The sequence below is a fragment of the Talpa occidentalis genome, unplaced genomic scaffold (genome assembly GCF_014898055.3).
Source record: "Talpa occidentalis isolate TD23 unplaced genomic scaffold, MPIMG_talOcc4v2.1 talOcc4.5, whole genome shotgun sequence".
NCBI classification, from domain to species: domain Eukaryota; kingdom Metazoa; phylum Chordata; class Mammalia; order Eulipotyphla; family Talpidae; genus Talpa; species Talpa occidentalis.
This window is the reverse complement of record NW_023604861.1, coordinates 41,055,167-41,075,498: the sequence shown is the minus strand read 5'-3', so window position 1 is coordinate 41,075,498 and position 20,332 is coordinate 41,055,167. Positions and strand designations below refer to the sequence as shown.

Here is a 20,332-nt window from a genome sequence, read left to right as displayed (position 1 = left end):
TGGTTGGTGGTTCGTGTCTGGTGGTTAGACTTACCTCATCTGGAGCCAGAATGATGCCTCAGGGATGAGGTAGTCTGCTGCCTTACCATCAGGGGGACCTCGGAGGCTCCCTGTAGTGTGGAAGTACAGTGTCATTGAAGGGACAGGCTCTCAGATGCATCTGTCAGCTACTCTGCATTTGTTGAAGTCCATTTTTTTTTTGAAAGATTTCTTTCTTTGAAATATTTTACTTGAAAATAGTTTAGTTGTTAAGGAGGTAAAAAAAAAAAAATCACTGATCTTGTTCACAATTCTCGCTTGGCAGATAAGAAAACAGACTGTGAGAATAAGTGATTTACCTTCCTCAAATGCCCTCTTATTCCCATCCTTCTTGCTTTTGCCCTCCTTTTCCGTGTTCTCCTCTTTTCTACTATTATAGTTACTGCAGATTAGCAAAAGAATTGTAGCTGCCACCACCAACCCCAGTGATAATTAGAGCCATTATTATAAACCTTCATTTAAGAAATAAGATCCTGGGCCTCCCCAGTAGTGCAGTGGGTTGAGCACAGCATTGTGAAGCTGTCTGCAGCCTCTGCAGTGCCAGTTTGATCCCCGCTGGCCAGGGGGATTCCCATATGGTGTGGCAGACCTCTCCTGTCATGCCCGCTGCTCCCCTCAGCAGTGTATTTCGGTCCTTCTGCCTGTTCTGCAACCCGCTCTGTCTCTGGTGAATTCTCTCGCCCTCCCATGCCTCCGATCTGTACCCCAGTGCTTGTATAAATAAATATATCTTTAAAAAAAAGAAAAGAAAAGATCCCAGGGCTCCTGACTTCCAACCTGCATCTCTTGGAACTAGACCCCATTTCCAAGAACTTCATCCAGTGTGGAGCCAAGGAACTTGTGTCTTTATTATTTTTTTAAAGATTTATTTATTTTATGCATTTAAGAAATGGGGTACAAGCCAGAGGTGCAGGGGGTGAGAGGAGTCACCAGAGACAAAGTAGGGAACAGAACAGGCAGACTGACGAAATACACTGCTGGGGGGAGCAGCGGGCAAGTCAGGAGAGGTCTGCTGCACTATATGGGTAGCTCCTTGACCGGGGATAGAACTCGTGCTGCAGAGGATGCGGACAGCTTCATTGGTTGCATCTTAACCCCTTGTGCCACCAGGGAGGCTCCATGGAACTTGTGTTTTTAATCCACGCTGGAGATGATTCTGATGCAGATAGTCCTGAGGCCACATTTCCAGAATAATCAAATTTTTTTGCAAAAAAACAACCTTTGCAGCATATGGGTCAGGAATCATGCTTGAATATTATGTATAAAGACTAGACAGATATCAAAAGGATTCTTCTGAGGATGCTCTGCTGGTGCCGTGTGGTTGAAACCCAAATTCTGCGCTCTTTCCATAAAGCCATTGGCTCCCAAATTCAGGTCTAACGATCAGCAACTTTCCAGGTTTTGTTTTGTTTCCGTGATCCATATTTAAATGTGAGAAATTGTTGTTTTTAATCAGAATCTTTATTATTCTGGGATTCTGTCCTTCCAGGTTTTTTTTTTTTTTAATATTGAAATAGCCCTTATTTTATGATAAGTTGGCAATTGTATATGGTCTTTTTTTTTTTTTTTTGATTGCACAATATTCAAAAATCTGCATACCTGTGCTTTAAACCCCCTTTGGCTCACCTGAAAAGACAGTTCGAAAAAAATTCTCTACCCTCCAAACATTCCTACTCATCTTTTCCAGGTGCCTGATGCATAGAGAGGAGAGGGGAGTTCTGTAGAGTGTCCGAAAGTCACTGATGTATAGGGAAGTGTAGACAGGTACAGACAAGCTGTGAGACCCGGATGCTAATCTTAGCTCCATCACTCATTAGCTATGTGACTTTGGCATATCACTTCATCCCTCTGGACCTGTATCATCAACTAGGCATCTGTGTGCTTAAGAAGAAATTTCTATATTTCAAAATAAGGAAATTATTAAAATGGATTCAGGGTTATTTTCCTTCATTATGAGTAATTCATCAAGTGTACCATATTTATATGAAACAACTAATACAGTTTTATTTATTAAACCCAGTACACAAAAAGCTCATTAAGTCAATACTGACTTACCCGGAGTGGTATTTAATTCAAAGTAATTGCTATTCCCTAGTAATCTAGATCTCTGTGGTTTTGTAGTGAAAATATTGAATTATCTGAATCTAGTTAAAGCAAGGCTCATTTTTTTTCAATTTCCTTATTTTCCAATGGAACATCCTCCCAGGATTGGATGTGACTGAGAGGTATGGACGATTAGCATCAGACTTAATACTAAGTCTGACTATCAATAGGCAGACCCACCTCGATAACCACAATCCTGCTCAAATTCTCTGACTACAAATATGTTGTCAGATGCTTACGCATCAATTCTATTCATGATTCCCTACAAGTCAGTTTCCATGGTGTCTTTTTATTTTAATTGTGTAATTTTTATTAAGGTAACAGTATTGTTTTATAGAATGTGATTCAGAAGTACAGATTCACACTTCTTCAGATGTATGTCACCACCCAGGCACCATAGCCCTCCCCCATGGTCCGCTGGGTGCCCTCTGCACTTTCCCACCACCCCCTTCCCATCTGGTAGTCTCCAAATACTTACATGCCACATTGACTTTAAACTTCAAATTGTCACTTGAGGCAGCTCTTCTGTCTTGCAGCATTCACTGGTTTTCTGTTGGATGAGCACATAGTGTTCTGCACCATCCGTGAACATCAGGCCAGGCTTTGAGGACATAGTCTAGACTCAGAGTGCTCCTAATCCAGCACAGGAGGTGGTATCACAAATAAACATTTTATTACAGTGCAAAGGTATAGGAACATTTATATCTTCAGGCTTTACATTCAAATGTCAATTCATGTTTTCTGCAAGCAGTGACCTTCTGGGGCAAAGTATCTTTGGTGCAGGCAAGAGCATTACATCACAGTGATCATAGAAATACTTAGCCCCCCTCAAGAATCTGTACACACCTTTCTTGTTCTCTGTTGTAGTTCCTCCTGAAAAGTGACTAAAGGGCTTGGCCTGTGTGCAGGGTGTATAAGGTATAGGGAGACCTTCCTCCTGGGGTGAGACTAGTCACTATTCTCATGGGAAGGAGGGCCGGGGCCCAGCCTCTACATTCCCAGCCCTGGACCAGTTGCATCACCATAGGTGTCAGTCACTGGGTAACCCTGACTGCATATCCACAAGCCTATAGTATCCTCCACAGTTGGTTCTAACACTGTGTTCCTGTGGTGGAGAGCTCATTGTTCTAAATCTGAGCACCTCCTTTTGATGTTAAAGAGTTTGATTATTCCTTTTTGGTCATATTGGTGTTTATAGATTTCTGTCTTGCATGTAGAATTTAATTGTTCTCATGATACAAAAAAGTCTGTTTCCAGACATAAGAGGTCAGTATACCTTATGCAGAGGCCCTGGACAAAAGTCAAATTTTGGTTCCTTTTTCATATAACTACAAATAAGAGAATGAGGCAGAGCAGGTTCGTCTGGATTTTGTATGGAAAATAGTGGTATGTTCTCAGAATCCCTATGTCAAGGAAAATTGTTTCTGGCCAAATATACATGTATTACCAAATTTCTGCATAAGGGGTTCCTCCCTCTCTCCTGCCTTTCCTTTCTTCCCTCCCAAGAAACTATATTGTTTGCATGTGGAGGCTGACCCTCCATATGGACCCATAAATTGTGACCCTACTCACTTGTTTCTTTCTACTTTTGTCTGAATGGGACATAGCAAGTGAGGGAGATAGGAAGGACCTTGAATCCTGGGCGACTTTGTCCTCCTTTCTCTGGACTCAGGCAGTTATGACTAATTTGTAATTTTCATTTGACTATACATCACAAAGTGTGCTGTCTGTTAGTATGGTGGCTCCCTAAGCACAAGACTCTTCTGTGAGCACATCTCCCGCACTAATCAGTGCACTATTGTTGGGGGGGGGGGAGTGGTCAGTGAGGGGAGTGACAGAGTAATTGAGTGGAAGCTTCTCTCCACATCCGCCAGCCCAGGGTAATTCAGGTAGCCAAATCCTCTAGACACTTAGTTTTACTTCTTTGCAGTGACATACTTGAAGTCAGATTCTATTTTTTTTAAACAGCATGTGAGAGGGGTAATCATAGCTGTATGATTAATCACCCTTTTCTGCTTAATTTGGCTTCAAGTGCCTGTGACTTTCCTTCAGGGCCTGTTCAATGGAGCCCATTCAGGTGTTGCTGGTCTTGCCCAGTTGGCACATTTCCATCTCAGGCCCCCAGCTTGGTGGCAGTGCCAAAGGATGTGGCAACCTTTTTACTCACTGTGTCCCTCCTTTGCCTACTGTCCCATGTCATCTACTGGGTGTAGTGAGGTGTTTGATTCTGTTCTCTTGTGAACAAGGACACCCAAGTTTTTGGACCCAAGTCAGTGTCTGAGTCCCAGCTCTACCATCTTGGAGCCCTGTGGCCTGGGGCAAATTACTCTTTAGCCCCACTGACTTCATCTGTTGAAATGAAGATTCTCAAATCTGCCTCCATTTAGGTTCTACCTGGGTTGTAGAAATTAAATATGGTAACTACTAGGTGCTGGTTTTTCCTCCCTTCATCTTACTTGGTATGACTACATATTCGGGGAAGGAAGAGACTGTGCCTTCTTCCTGTGGTGACTTGTTGACTCAGTCTTTACACCTCAACTCTCTGAAGTGATATCACAATTTTTTGAAAGTGAAGGTGATCTTCCGTGGAGCTTACAGAGATAATGCTAAAGCCCTTCGTAGATAATAAAGATTAAAAAAGGTGTAGATTTCTGCATTGGAAAGCTTGACAGTGATTAATTCACTGGTGCTATGTTAATATCTTATAATGTGTCGGTGAAAAAGCTAGTCATGTAGAATTATTGTACAAGATCTTTAATACTAAGTCTCCAAAGAATGGGACTCTTGGGTTTTTGCCGCTAACCATGGCTTGATATCAACTTGGCAGCAGTTTGAAGCTCTGCCACCCTACACAGACAGGCGTGCCCTTCCACTTTCCTTCTGTATTGCTCATCCTCTGAGGTGCTGCTGAAGCAGCTAGCCCCTTGGGGTTCATCTCTGGTGATTTTAACAACCCTACTTTTGCCAGGTCACTTTTATTCCCTTCCCTTCTTTTTTTAAATCTAGTATGAAAATGCCATGCTGATGGCGCGCAGACTTCTCCTGCCGCCCACTGCTCCCCTCAGCAGTGTACTTCGTCAATCTGCCTGCTCTGCTCTCCTCTCTGGCCCTGGTGAGTTCTCTCACCCTCCCATGCTTCTGACTATACCCAGTACTTGTATAAACAAATAAAAAATAAAAAAATAAAAAAAAAGCCATGCTAAATAGTTTTCACTGTCTCAGTTTAGTAAATTTTTTAGTTTAGTAATTTTTTTAATGTTGATGTCAAAAGAGATGGAGAGAGTTCACAAAAGGATCTCTTTTCAGGAATGATGGCCAAACAGGTCACTGTTGGTGCTCAGGGTGACCCAGCTGCTGTGATCATGCATTTGTGAAAAAGCTTGCCTCATCCCAGCTTTGGTGTTAAGCCTGATCCTCACCCTTCCCATCCCTGCCAGGGTTGCTACAAAGCATTTTGGGCATGACCTTCCTCAACCCTCTGTGCTTCCATTATGCCTCAAACACCGTCCTGTTTGCCTGCCTGATGGCCACCACTGTGAGCCCCTGGTCCTCTATGTGTGTGTAGCTCATTTGTTGGTGATTTGTTCATGGAAGTGCATCCTGTTGCTCTGTCCAGGTAAAAAGTGCTGTGAAAAGAAAAAATTATGTCTTAGCATTTTTGGACTACACCCTGCTAGCCCAGTTTCTTGCACACAATCAGAGATAAGTCAGCGTTCATTCATAATTATCTTTGTCTGTTTGGCTTTTTGCAACAAAAAATACCATAAGTGGCTGACTTGTAAACAAGAGACATTTCTTTCTAATGGTTCAAGAGCAGGCACTGACAGATTCCATGTCTAATGGGAGCCCATTTCCTGGTGTCTTTTCACTGTAACCTCACATGACAGAAGTGACAATGGAGCTTTCTTGGGTCTCTTTTATAGGGCACCAGCCCCCCTCATTAAGGTCTAGCCTTCATACCATATTTGTGAATTTTGGGAGAACAAACATAACTGTGACATTAGAAAATTTTTAAGAATTTAAATAAGATATAGTTATGAAATTAAAAAAATCTTACCTTTTACTTTAAGGAAATTATTAATTCTAAGATAATTATGGAACCACAAAATCAAGGTACAAGGTAAGTATTATACTTAAGGACTTATGAGAACCAACCAGGAACAACAGTGAAGTACGTTCCAGCAAAGGCTGCTGCAGATGGGTCTCTAGGACTTGATTCTGACCTACAGGGAAGAATTAGGAAGAGAAAGGGCTTCACTGCAGGGTCACTGTAGTGAACTATGTCTCTGAGCCAGTAGAGCAGTTAGTCATCAGGCACTGTCATGTTTCAAAACTAGAGTCCATCTATTTATTCAGTTATTGGATGAATATTTGAAAGAGCATTTGCTATGGAGTAGGTGCTCTCCTGGGTTCTGGGAGCACTGAGATGAATGAGGCCCAGGCTCATCCAGGAAGCTCAGAGCCTGAGTGGGGAGGCAGACACATCAGTAGGCACTGACAGAGGAGATACAAGGCATCTTATTGGTGGTCTAGGAGAGTCAATGACCCCACTGGAAGTCTTAATCCATTTCCTTGGTCTAAATCAAGCACATGGAGAACAGGAGGAGACAATGGCCTTGTGCATGAGGCTGTGAGGAGGGTGGTTGTGGCACATGTCAGGGAAGAACACAAGCATGATTTCCTTGGACTTCTGTGTTTGGATCCGCCTGCTCTTGGCTAACTTTCTCTCTAAGGCCTGCTCCTGGGGTCTGTGGTGTGGTCCAGTGTCTCTTGGTCTCTGCTTTCCCAGCTCCAGTTTGTCTTGCTGCCAGTCAAGTGCTTAGTGTAGGCTTTGTGCTGGGTGCTATGGGACACTGAGGTGAGCTTATCCCAATCACAGAGCTAGTTAGAAGGGGGTCATGGGGAATAATGGAAAGGCATTTCAGGTATTGGGAACAGCTTAGCTGAACCACAGAGACAGGATAGAAAAAGTGGCCAATGTGGTAGTCAATCAGCCTATAGAGATAGGTTAGAGTTTTCTTCTTAGGCTAGAGATTATGTTCCTTGTTAGTAGAAGGTAGGTTTTTCTAAACTGGCATGTAATGAATGCAGTGATGGGTCAGGTGGTCAAGTGGTACATAGGGTGGATGGTGAGATTGTGGGAAATACCCATATGCTCAGTGAAGTTGTTGAATTAAGTTGAATCTTTTATGCTTGTCTGAGTATGAATTAATGTATGTATTTCCGTTGCCCTGACAATACATTTTAGAGAAATTTTACCTCAAAGATTCCTAACTGAAAGGAATCAGATGGTTATTTGCATATTGGGAACCAGCACTCAGGCCCAATATGTGTTCTTCACCCATATTCTCTTTAGGTGACTATAGTTGTTCATTTACTATGGAAACAAAATCAGATTTGGCAGGATCTTGACTTTGGGAAGTGAGGCTTCAGTCATGCACTGCCTATAGGACTCACCTTCCAGAAGGAATCTAATATTGATAAATGATCATATTTGGTTAGATTGGTTCTCACAACACATTTATTGAGAATGAACTTAATGAAAGGGGCTGGGGGACATTTAAGGAGAGAGAATGTTACTGACAGAGTTGATAAGTTCCTCTTGAGGAAGAATCTATTCTATAGATTGGTTTTGTTGGGGGATGCTCTCTCTTTGATCATATATCTCTGCTCCCCAACTTGACCCACAGGATCCATTCTTAAGGGAAATAATGGTGCATTTGTGACCATGGGCAGAACCCAAATCATGCCTATCAAACCTGAGACCATGGCAGAAAATACTCTTCCTCAGCTGTCAGCCTTTATTTCACAAAATAAGGGTTTCCCAAAACTGTGTGTTTCACATGCAAATTCTAAGAACCTGAAATCTTGAGGGCATTTTCCTTACATCACTGAGCCAAAAGCTTCATAAGCATATTTTCCACCGTAAAGTAGAATTGTGAGGTGCAGTGTCATCTGTTTTCATCAGAAACACATTGTTTATTTGTGTGGTAATCTGAACTCTCCATCACTGAATTAGCATAATAGCTTTAGCCTGTTTTCATCTTTGGGTATTGTTTGGAGGGAAAAATTAATATGGTCTGTTTCTACTAATCACAAATTCCATTTTGTATTGCTTTGATATACTTTCTTTGATGTGAGGGAAAAGTCTAAATCTCTATTAAGTGAAGAAAAACATGAGTGAGTCTGTTTAGCACGTACCCAATCTCAAGAATTTAGTAGTTTAACATGATGGGAAGCTAATATTCTGTTTGGGGTTGTTTTGCTTATTTGAGGAATCTAATTACAACTTGGTGACTTTCTAGGCATATAAGAAATTCTTATTCTAAGACTGTAGAACATTTTGCAACTATCTGATTTACTAAGTTACTGTGACACAAGTTAGATAAAACACCAACTGGATTTTTCTAGAAGCAGGAGCCAAAGACCCAAAGTAGTGCAACTCCCCCAAAGCCCCCTCTGTTCTTGTGTGAAAGAATTTTATTTTCCCAGATGTCTTCAACGGTCATTGCAGAGCAGGGAAACTTGATCCTTCAGTAGCTAAGAGAGCAGAGCTCTCAAATTTTCTTCTTTCTTCTGCCAGCTGGAGGGGAAAGGACTGAATTCACAAGCCAAGCTTCACTTCCCCCATATGCTTATGCATTTATAGCCCTAAAGCCAACATGCTCTAATGTGTATGCCCCCCTCTTTATGCAACAGGAGTTTCCCTAAAAACCTGTGTTTAATTCACATTTTCATAGATCCATAGAAGATTTCCCACTGACTTAAATGAAAACATCAGAGCTATCTTATCTGAAATTTGGATTGGTCTGCAAATGGCAGCAGCTTCAGCTTTCTGTCCTCAGGCTTTCTGTCCAGAAATGAATAGTATGTAAATGAACACAGGGGGTTAGAAAGCTTTGGTAAATTCAATCATAAAGCAGGTAACCAACCTTTAATTTACTTGCCACCATTTGTTTATGCCACAAGCATTCTTGGAATTCCTGCTCACCTCTAGACACCTGGGGCAGGAAATAAATAAGGCTGATGCCTGCCCTTAGGGATTAACATCTCCTGTGGAAGATGGGAATCCCTCCATGGGTATCACTCCATGTGACTAAAGCCTCCATGTGAGGCCAATGCGCTGAGGCCCTGGGAGCGAAGAGGCAGCACTGCTGCACATCCTGGGCTTCCAGGTTTTCTCAGATGAGGACAGATTAGCTATATGAAAAAAGGGTGGCCTGCAGGGCATATTCAAGGAGGGAAGAGAAAATGCGAAGACTCAGAGGTTTGGACAAGAGGACATCTTGGGGGAGCTCTAAGCAGATTCATAGAGCTGGAGTCATAGGCATCAAAGGTGCCTGTGAGCCATGCCTCTCCACCCCTCTGCCAGTTCTAAGTCCTTGCTCGAAGCCGCAGGCCTGACATTGTGTGTTGGTTGTCACATGGGCTGGAGCCAGCCAAGATCACTGCCTATGTGTGATTTGAGGCAAGTCTCTCCATACACTGGTTTCCTCATCTGTAACGTGGGTGTTAAATGATCGGCCACGCAAGGTGGTGGGGAGAATCGACTCAATTAACAGGGTCTATCTAGCATGTGGTAAATTCTGTATAAATATTTCTAAAATAAAAAAAAAAAAGTTAGACCAGGAATGTCAGTACAGTGGTTTCTTCATAAGACATTTAAATGGTGAATTAAAAATCCCAGGAATATTTCTAATGAAAAGCTAACTAAGCCTCTCTCAAGTTCGGAGATAGAAGAAGAGACTAGGAAGGGCAGTTCTCTGCTTCTACTGTGGGTGAGAATTATCCAGGGAGTTTATTAAAATACAGATTCTTAGTCCCACCATCAGGGAATCTTAATTCATTGCTCTTGGCTGGGATCCAGGGATATGCATTTTAAAAATCACCCAGAGCAATTTTTTTGCACAAGGTCCCAGAATCTTTTTGCCATAGAGCCTGTGCCGTTGTCCTTTGGGAGCAAGTGACCTACAGCAACTGAAAGGGCCTGTGCCCTGGTCCCAGCTCTTCCAGTTTTGGTTGTGCGACCTTGGACAAGTGCACTGCTGCTCTGAACACCCATTTGTTTGTCTGGGAGTAATAGCACCACATTCCTGTGAAGATGAACAAGGCAGGTATCTGAAAGGCACCAGTAAACTGATAGTTGTTAAGTGGGCTTGTCATTGGAAATGAGGGCACCTTAGCCTACAGCCTCACTCCTGATGGCAGCATTATTTTAGGACTGGGTAAGAGGGGAGAGTCAGCGCAGGACCTCTGCCCACTTTTCTCCATAGAAACCACCCATCTCTTCTGTAGTATCTTGATTGGTTATCCGGCTAATATTCCAGGGCTCAGTAGACATAGGTAAAGAAAGTTATTACGTTGTAAGGCAAACAGACCCATTACTAGATAGCTCTGGTTATAAGAAAGTTTGGGAGATTAACCCGAGATATGCCTGCTGGTAGATTTTGCCTTATTATTTTACTCCAGCTGTGTGGAATGGTTAATGAGAACAAGCTATTTGGGTTAAGTAGGGTAAGGACTCAGAATTTGGGTGGGGAGGCCACAAGAAAGTTGGTTGACCAAAGGGTCTGTCTAAACACCCTGTGTGGTTCTCTCCAAGCTGTATCAGTTAACACCCCGCCCCCCAACCATACCTCAACTGAGGCTACAGCTGTAAGTTCCTACACCAAAGTGAAGAGTGAATTTAGAAAAAAACATAAAGGATGGAAGAGACATTTTATAATTTATTAAGATAAAAATAGACTTGTGCTATATGAAAACATTTTCCTGAAATGCATTTGCTGCCGATTTAGGAATTTAGCAGCTGCCCACAGGGACTTACTATGATGAAACAAAATATTTAGGGCTAAAAATGAAAAAAAAACCCTCAATTGGAAATTTAGAATATAAAAAAAAAGGGTTTGAACTGTATTTCATTGCAGTTTAATTTTAATAGAATCTACGAAAAAGAGCTGAAATCCAAAATTGCCTTTTTGTCTCTAGAGGTGAATATGAAGTAGATATTATTGCTCTGCTTGACCCAAAAGGATAAAAGCTAATTATTATTGCTCCTCTCACTGCCTGTTGAAAGAGAAATAGATACACATACAAATGTGTGTATAAGTGTCTGAATGTAGGCATGTCTGAATGTAAACAAGCATAGTATTAATGAATAGATCTCAAAGATTTTGATTTTTTTTAAACATTTAATTGTTTATCTAGTAAATTAATGAAAATTATAGTGTTGAGATCTTTTTTGAAAACTGTCATCTTCAAACAATGATCAATAGCTAAGGGAAGATTTTTATTTACAGGTAAAGGAGTGCTTATGATTTTTCTTCTTTTTTGTTTATTGATTTTAAATGCACTCATTACTTTTGGTAGTTTTTTTTCATTATAATAAGTTTCATAAAGGCAGTGTAAATCACAGATGGCAATGTGATTATAATGCTTGCTCTATCATTTGTAAAGCTCTCCAAAATTTTCTGGTGGAGTAGATGGATAGTTGCTTGGGTTTAGTTATAGATAATTTATTGGTTGCAAAAGGAGAGGTTTGTGTTGAGAATAATGGGGTGATACTTATCTATTTTGCTATTCAGGGTATATCATTTGAAGGAAACTGTTCAGTACTTACTGAATTGATAATAATCAGAGGAGAGGGATCAAGAACAAAGGATGAATCAGAAAAACAAGAATATCCCCAGCCTGCGCCCATTCTCTGTTGTTATTTCTTGCCATATCTCTCCTTGTTCTCTGCATAACAGCCATTCCTTCTCTCAAGTTTTTTCATTTCTTTTTTTTTTCTTTTAATGTTTCATACCCTTCCTTCCCCTAGACATTGTTTGTGCCATTCCCTCTAGCCCCATCTCCCTTCATTTTTTTTCTGACTTGATTCTAATAATTCTTAATACCTCAGGATAAGTTCTGTTTCCTTCAGCAATCCTTTATGACCTTTCTACTTACTAACTAGCATGCTGTTCTTTCTTTATCCTAGCAGTTTGCACAAATTCTGTTTATTCCTTTCATTATAAGCCTTCTCAGGTAGGAATTCCTTGATTGTCTGGACTTCATCTTGTTCCTCATTGTATTGCTGATAATCAGCACAATGCTTGACACAGTTTAGGCGCCTGGCTAATACTAGTTGGAAAAATGGGTGGATGGATGGATGGATGGATGGATGGATGTATAAATGGATACATGGATGGATTCATGGATGAATAAAAAGATGGTAGAAGGCAGAAAGGAAGGAAAGAAGTAAAGTAAGAAGGGCAGATGCTAGTCTCATGAAGCATGATCCTACTAATAATAATTTGAGCTAGGAAATTTGTACTTCTTATGTTCTTAATAATAAATACAAGTTTACTGACATTTTTTTTGACTGTCATATGAAAACACAAGTGACAAGCAACAAGTGAAATAAGATAAGAAAGTCACTATATAACCATTGATAATATCACAGTTATTTCCATGGCCAAAAATGGGGGGAAAACACATTGGTTTTGAAAGCTCTCAAAAAATGTATTTCTAACATTTAACTTTTTTGTAAATGGTTTTCTTTATTATGTAGTTTGTTAGATATCTCTAGACTAGTGCTGGCATGTCTTTCAGTGAATGATATGTTCATTGGCAAAGTATCTCAAAATATTTTCATAAACTTTGGAGCTGCGTGCCTTTCGGTAGCTCACGTGACATTTCCAAGTCAGTATGTTGCCTTTATAAGTTGTGTTTTATTCACTCATCACTTGAGTGCTTCTTGCCAGCTTTTGTTCTCAAGATGCAATAGGTTTGGATTTTTCGATGAAACTATGCAGAGTGGTACAAGAGCCTCACATAGTGTTGTGTAACGGGAAGTGTCTAGTATAGTCAGGAGGAAAGCAAACTGAAATCAGCTTTCTGGGCTCTGTTATTCTGGGAGGTTTGTGTGTGTGTGTGTGTATGTGCGTAATTATAATGGTTTTAGTCTGATAATTTTAGAGCTACTAGTAATAGAAAAGGGTAACCTGATCTGATCATATTATAAACAAAGAAACACATATGTATGTTATATATATATATATATATATATATATGTATGTATACACACACACACACATACACACACATATATACACACACACAAATATGGGCACACACCACACACCGCCAAGAATTTCACTGGGGTCTTGCCATGATCATCTTGGAGAAGCAATTTCTGGTGATTGCCTGTTAGATCTCTTAGAACAAGCCTGCTAGACTATTACAATTTGAAGCAGCAGTTCCCGCTGATAGTATTTCCCCTACAAGGAGGAGAAGTGATGCAGACCAGTGGCCTCACATTCCCCAAAGCACTGTGGAAGAATGACTAGGACTGGTGAGATGGTGCATTGCTTTATGCCTTACTTTGAAAATTTTAGAATTTTTTTTTTTTTTTTGGCAAACACCTTCCTCCTTCCTTCCAGGAGAACCCCTTGACCCAATTTATTAAGTTTTATTTTAAGTTCTTGCTCAAAGCACAGAGTATGATTCAGAAGTGGTGTGATGTTTCGTTGTCGCTGTTGTTTTTTCCTTTTAAAGGCTTCGAAGAAATTCAGGTAATCTGATATTTTTATGGGGAAGTAAACTGACATCAGGATTTCAATACTATGGAGCAGAGAGTCAATGTGAATATGACTGCAGCGGCTCTGACATGCGTACAGCAATCACAGGCTGCACTCTTCTAAGAGAAACGACTCTCTGGAAACATTAGCTCACCAACACTAAGACTGTCCCTAAAGCAAGTCTCAATAAGAATTAAAACTTTTACCCTGAAAGAAGCCTGTCATGCCCAAGTCATCTTAAAAGGTTTCATGAAAGAGAAAACACAGTTAGCAATGTGCTTTGAAAATAAGTGAAGTGGATAGAGACCTTGACACTGCCTCTGTGATTAAATGCCTCAGCCAATTACTGTGTAACTTACGGAGGTGCAAGTCCTGTGTTCGTTAAGAAGTTGAATCTGTAGAATAGTACATCCAGTTGAAACTTCAGAGGAATTCAGGAATATCAAATCTACCCTCAAACTTAAATGGCTTTAATAAAAAATGATCACAATGTGGACATTACTGAATTTCCTTATTATATTTTTCCTGCATCTCTATTATAATGGGAGAATAAGAGTAGTACTAGGTGCTACAAATATCAGCACCAGATAACAGTACTTAGTCCTTTCTGTTTACCAGATCCTGTTTTCAGTGAGTTACAGATAATAACATTTAATTCTAACAGTTACCCTATAACTTAGACATTAATACCTCCCAATTTATAGATAAGCAAACTTATCAAAAAGAGGTTAAACAGCTTGTTTAAGACCATCCAGCCAAAAAGTCCATTGCAGAAGCAGACATTTGTACCCAGTCTGGTTCCAGAGTTTGTACTCTGAATAACTGCATGATTTTGCCTGTCACCTGTAGTTGAGTCTCATTTTATAGCCCAGTATTAGGATTCAAAATGCAGGGAAGAGCTTTGGTAGATCCCTTAGGAGCTGGCCCCACCAAGGGATTGGGTTGTGTGGCATAACAACAACTAACATCTTAGAGTGCTTTAGAATTTACAGGATACTTTAACTCCATATACTTGCTCTTTTGCTTTTTTGCAATAAAATTATAAGATTGTATTCATTTAAAAAGTCACAGAATACTTCTGATATGTCAGATATTCTAGGTGTTGAAGTACCATAGCATTTGAGACAATCACCTTGCTCTCATAGAACTGATCTACTTAAAAGTATTACATGGTAATTATAGTATTTGTAGCAGCTATTGCTGTGCATGAATGCATCAGAAACAACAGTGCAGACTGGAGGAGCAGGAAAATCTTGTCCTTTCCTGATTCTGGAAGGCTTGTGAAAGCCCACATGGCATGATCTAAAGGTATTTACGCTCTCATTTTATAGATAGCATGATGATCTTATAGTATTTATAGATGGCTTTTTTTATGTTATTCTATTTCAAAAACATTTTGGTCACTTTTCTAGTTTTATCTATTTGTATATAGATGAACTCTTTCCATAATGACTTCCAGTGGAGATCTGAAGTCTGTTTCAATTTGCAAGCCTTCCTAAGTCCTAATTTTTCCTGAAAAAGAGTATAAAGATAGAGGGCTGGAGACCTTGAGAACATACTTTTGGAAATGTACCAGCAGCTGGAGAATTTTCATTCAGGAAGGGAGAAAAAAGACCATATATTTTTTTTCTTTAGTGAAAGGCCAGAATTCATTTTTAAAGCTCCTACAAGATGGGAAATACTTAAAGTCTACTGTTGAATTTCAGATGTTTGCCTATATCAAATGACATTGGGAGAACTCTTCATTTGAAATGTTTCAACATGGAGCAAAGAAATTTTGAAAACAAAGGAAAATAGCACCCACAGATTCGATGATCTTCCTTATTTTGACATTTGTCTCTTTATAAGATTTTCTACTTCATTTTCACTTTTTCCAAATGTATATCACAATGTAATTATTATATCCAGGGAATTTTAACTCATGCCCTCTCAGATATATTCCAAATTATAAGTGTGATAAATTCTATGGTGTCCTACTATACGCCTAAAGTCGTTTGAGCTATATTATGTTTGATGGTGGAGATTGCTATATCCTAGAAATGAAAGTTGGGGGTGTGGGTCACAGAGAGGCCCTGATTCTCGTGGGCTCTTTGTCATCTGGCTCATTGGTAGTTGCAGAGGGAATAAATGAGAGGCTCAGGATATTTCAGGATGGCTCCAAAGTCAGCAATCAACCGTGGGGTGCCCTCCTCTCTGCTGTGGTAGGGACTGTCATAGAGTAATGAAGGATTCAGCTACCTTATGCATCTTTCCCAAATATTTTAACCACAGGTTTTGTTTGTTTACCTCTTTAATACCTAATACTTCTGAAGTAGTCTGTTTCATGGTATATTCTAAAATGTTTCTGTGATACTGTCTGCACAGGGTAGAAGTTGTAGAAGACATTTCTACTAGAGACTTCAAAATGCAGTATTTTCATATCTGTGCAGACATCCTTAACGTGTTAAGTATTAAAAAATGCCACAAATTCCAAACATTCTGCTGCCATTGCCATCTTTCATGAAGAAGGACTTTCTGTAGCGAGTGTAGTTCTTTTGTTTTCTCATTGTAAGCAAGCAAGATCTTATTTGAGGAGTAATCAGTTTAAAGGTAAAATGATTAGAACATTGGTAGTCCAAAGCAGGAACATGGCTTTCTAATCTACAGGACCTTTTGGCTGAGTGATCCAGAATGAGGAAATTTGAGATTAAAAAAAAAATGTTGTTTAATTTCTGAAATGCCAGCAAGACCTTATTTAAATGCTGAAGGCTGCATTATGAAATATAGCCTGGTTGCATTGTTTCCATATAGAGTTTTCAATGTTAATAAATATGCCAGATTTATTTTTATGAATAAAATACAAATGGTGTTTTATTTATTTCTACAAGAACCTGGGTATAGGCCAGATGCACGGGAGGGTGAAAGGATTCACCAGAGACAGAACGGGGAGCAGAACAGGCAGACTGACGAAATACACTGCCGAGGGGAGCAGTGGGCACAACAGGAGAGGTCTGCTGCGCCATATGGGAATCTCCCTGGCTGGCCAGGAATCGAGTCAGTGCTGCAGAGGCTGCGGACAGCTTCACAGTGCTGTGCTCAACCGCCTGCGCCACCAGGCCCCAAAATACAAACAGTGTTTTAAAAATTAAAAAATATAGTAGACTTATAGCCAAAAACTCTGGACTCAACTTATACTCTTTGTTAACACCTTTATAGTTCTAAATATATTTGCTGTATTGGCTGGATTAGGTGTGTTTGTGTGTGTGTGTGTGTGTATGTGTAATACTAATTTTTAGTAGGGTTTCTAATTGTTTCTATTTTTCTTTGCATAATTTACCTTTAAGGCAACCTTAAATACTTTCTTCTCCTCAAAAAATAGAATTTGAAATGTTTGCAATTCCCTCTTTTCCTGGATACCTATCTCTGGAGAAAGCATGTTGAAGCAACTACAGTTTTGACACCTTGTCTAGTACTTATCTTCCCTGGACCCATGTCTTCCTTTCTCTTTCCCACTTGAATCCCATGTGATGCTGAAGCATAGCCTCAGTAATTTCCCTTAAAAGAGCAGGTAGGAGTTAAATTTTCTGAATTTCTGCATGTTTGAAATGCTTAATTAACATTTTGTCTAGTTCAAGAATTACAGTTTTATATTATAAAATATATAATCATTTTAATATATTATCTGAATAACATTTTCTATAAGTATATGTTCCTACACAGTAATGTATTTACATAAATAGCTAATTATTAAACTATTAATATATTATTTAATTTTATTAGTACATTAATTTTTATATTTTTAATTTTTTTTATTTATTTATTTTTTTATTTTTATATTCCCCCATACAATTGCAAACGCCCCATTCTGACCCCAATCCTTCCCCTCCCGCCCCCCCCCCCAAAAAGTGTCTCTGGTTCATAGTTTTTGTTGATTTTGATTTTCACTTTCTTATATTCATTTTCCTGGTCCCTTATTTAAGTTTTCTAGATTCCTGCTATGAGTGAGACCATCCGGTATTTTTCTTTTTCTTTTTGGCTTATTTCGCTGAGCATGATCCCTTCCAGCGCCATCCATGTTGCTGCATATTGCATGTGTTTATCTTTTTTGAATGCTGAGTAATATTCCATGGTATATATGTACCACATCTTCTTGATCCAGTCATCTATTTTTGGGCATTTGGGTTGTTTCCAAAGCTTAGCTATTGTAAACAGTGCTGCTATAAACATAGGGGTGCAGGTGCTCTTTGGAATTGATGTTTCTGTGTCCTTTGGGTAAATACCTAGGAGTGGAATTGCTGGATCATATGGAAGCTCTATGTTTAGTAGGTCCAGAAATCTCCACACACCTCTCCACAGTGGTTGGACCAGTTTGCACTCCCACCAACAGTGCAGGAGAGTTCCTTTTTCTCCACACCCTCGCCAACATTTGTTGTTGCTAGTTTTTTTAATATGTGCCATTCTCACTGGTGTAAGATGGTAACTCATGGTAGTTTTGATTTGCATTTCCCTGATGACAAGTGATGTTGAACATTTTTTCATATGCCTGTTGGCCATTTGCATTTCCTCTTCAGAGAAGTTTCTTTTTAGCTCTTCTGCCCATTTTTTGACTGGATTCTTTCCTTTGTTGTTGCTGAGTCTCATCAGCTCTTTGCAGATTTTTGTGATCAGTCCTTTATCATTAGTGTTGGGTGCAAAAATGTTCTCCCAGTTGGTGGGGTTTCTCTTTGTTTTTGTTATTGTCTCTTTTGCTGTGCAGAAGCTCTTTAATTTGATGTAGTCCCAGCTGTTTATCTTTGCCTTCACTATCACTGCTTTGGGTGATGTGTCTGTAAAGATGTCTTTGATGTGCAAATCCCGTAGTGTTTCGCCTATATTTCCTTCTATGTATTTTATGGTTTCAGGTCTTATGTCTAGTTCTTTAATCCATTTTGAGTTGATTTTTGTGTATGGTGTGAGGTAGTGGTCAAGCTTCATTCTTTTGCATGTAGCGACCCAGTTTTCCCAGCACCATTTATTGAACAAACTTTCTTTGCTCCAATGCATAGTCTTTGCTCCTTTGTCAAAGATTAGTTGACCATAAATCTGTGGGTTTATTTCTGGATTTTCTATTTGATTCCATTGGTCTGTATGTCTGTTCTTGTTCCAATACCATGCAGTTTTGATGATTATGGCTTTGTAGTATAGTTTGAAGTCTGGGAGTGTGATGCCTCCATTTCCTTCTTTTTTTTTCAGTAGAGCTTTGGCTATTCGGGGTTTTTGGTGATTCCATATGAATTTCATCAATAATTGTTCTATTTCTTTGAAGAATGACATTGAAATTTTGATTGGAATACCATTGAATCTGTATATTGCTTTTGGTAGGATGGCCATTTTAATAATGTTTATCCTTCCAATCCATGAGCAGGGGATGTCTTTCCATTTCTTTGTGTCTTCTTCTATTTCTTTTAACAGTGTTTTATAGTTTTCTTTGTATAGGTCCTTTACCTCTTTTGTTAGATTTATTCCCAAATATTTGATTTTTTTGTTTCAATAATAAAAGGGATGGTTTTTTTGATTTCTTCTTCTTCAGATTTGTTGTTTGTGTATAGGAAGTCTACTGACTTTTGCGTGTTGATTTTGTATCCTGCCACTTTACTGAATTGATTGATGAGTTGAATTAGTTTTTCTGTGGAGATTTTGGGGTTCTCTATGTATATTATCATATCATCTGCAAATAGTGATAGTTTGACTTCTTCTTTTCCTATTTGGATTCCTTGGATGTCTTTCTCTTGTCTTATTGCTCTGGCTAGGACTTCCAGTATTATATTGAAAAGCAGTGGTGAGAGTGGACATCCTTGTCTTGTTCCAGATCTTAATGGTATTGCTTTCAGCTTTTCACCATTGAGAATGATACTGGCTGTTGGCTTGTCATAGATGGCCTTTATGATGTTGAGGTATGTTCCTTGTATCCCAAGAATTTCAAGGGCTTTTATCATGAATGGGTGTTGCACTTTGTCCAAAGCTTTCTCAGCATCTATTGATATTATCATATGGTTTTTATATTTCTTTTTGTTGATGTGTTGGATAACGTTGATTGATTTTCGGATGTTAAACCATCCTTGTGTCCCTGGAATGAATCCAACTTGGTCGTGGTGAATTATCTTATGGATACATTGTTGGATTCTGATAGCTAAAATTTTATTGAGGATTTTTGCATCAGTGTTCATTAGGGAGATTGGCCTGTAGTTTTCCTTTTTTGTGTTGTCCTTATTCGGTTTTGGTATTAGTATAATATTGGCTTCATAGAACGTGTTTGGTATTGTCCCTTCCTTCTCAATTTTTTGGAAGAGTTTGTGAAGGATAGGCACTAATTCGTCTCTGAATGTTTGGTAGAATTCATTTGTAAATCCATCAGGTCCTGGGCTTTTGTTTTTGGGGAGGTTTTTGATTACCATTTCAATTTCGCTAATTGTAATTGGTCTGTTTAGGTGTTCTATTTCTTCTTTATCTAGCTTTGGGTGATTGTAGAGTTGTAGGAATTTGTCCATCTCCTCTAGATTGTTGAACTTGTTTCCATATAACTGTTCATAGTAGTTACTGATTATTCTTTTGATTTCTGCTGTGTCCGTTGTGATTTCTCCTCTTTCATTTATGATCCTGTGTATTTGTGCTTT

At 39.3% G+C, this 20,332-nt stretch overlaps 1 protein-coding gene and 1 long non-coding RNA gene across 17 annotated transcripts in view; one reads left to right on the top strand and one right to left on the bottom strand.

The window, feature by feature from the left end:
• Positions 1-20,332, top strand: part of ENOX1 (ecto-NOX disulfide-thiol exchanger 1) — a 522,650-nt gene that overhangs the window by 249,869 nt on the left and 252,449 nt on the right. The gene's annotated exons all lie outside the window — the stretch shown is intronic.
• The window catches only part of LOC119258734 (uncharacterized), a 34,874-nt gene continuing 19,888 nt past the window's right edge, over positions 5,347-20,332 (bottom strand). The window contains exons 4-5 of one of the 2 annotated variants that reach the window (XR_005128309.2): positions 6,298-6,365; positions 5,347-5,768 (exon numbers count right to left, since the gene is read on the bottom strand). This is a non-coding gene — a long non-coding RNA (uncharacterized LOC119258734). The remainder of the gene's footprint in view (positions 5,769-6,297; positions 6,366-20,332) is intronic. The other variant, XR_005128308.2, reaches the window with a different exon arrangement.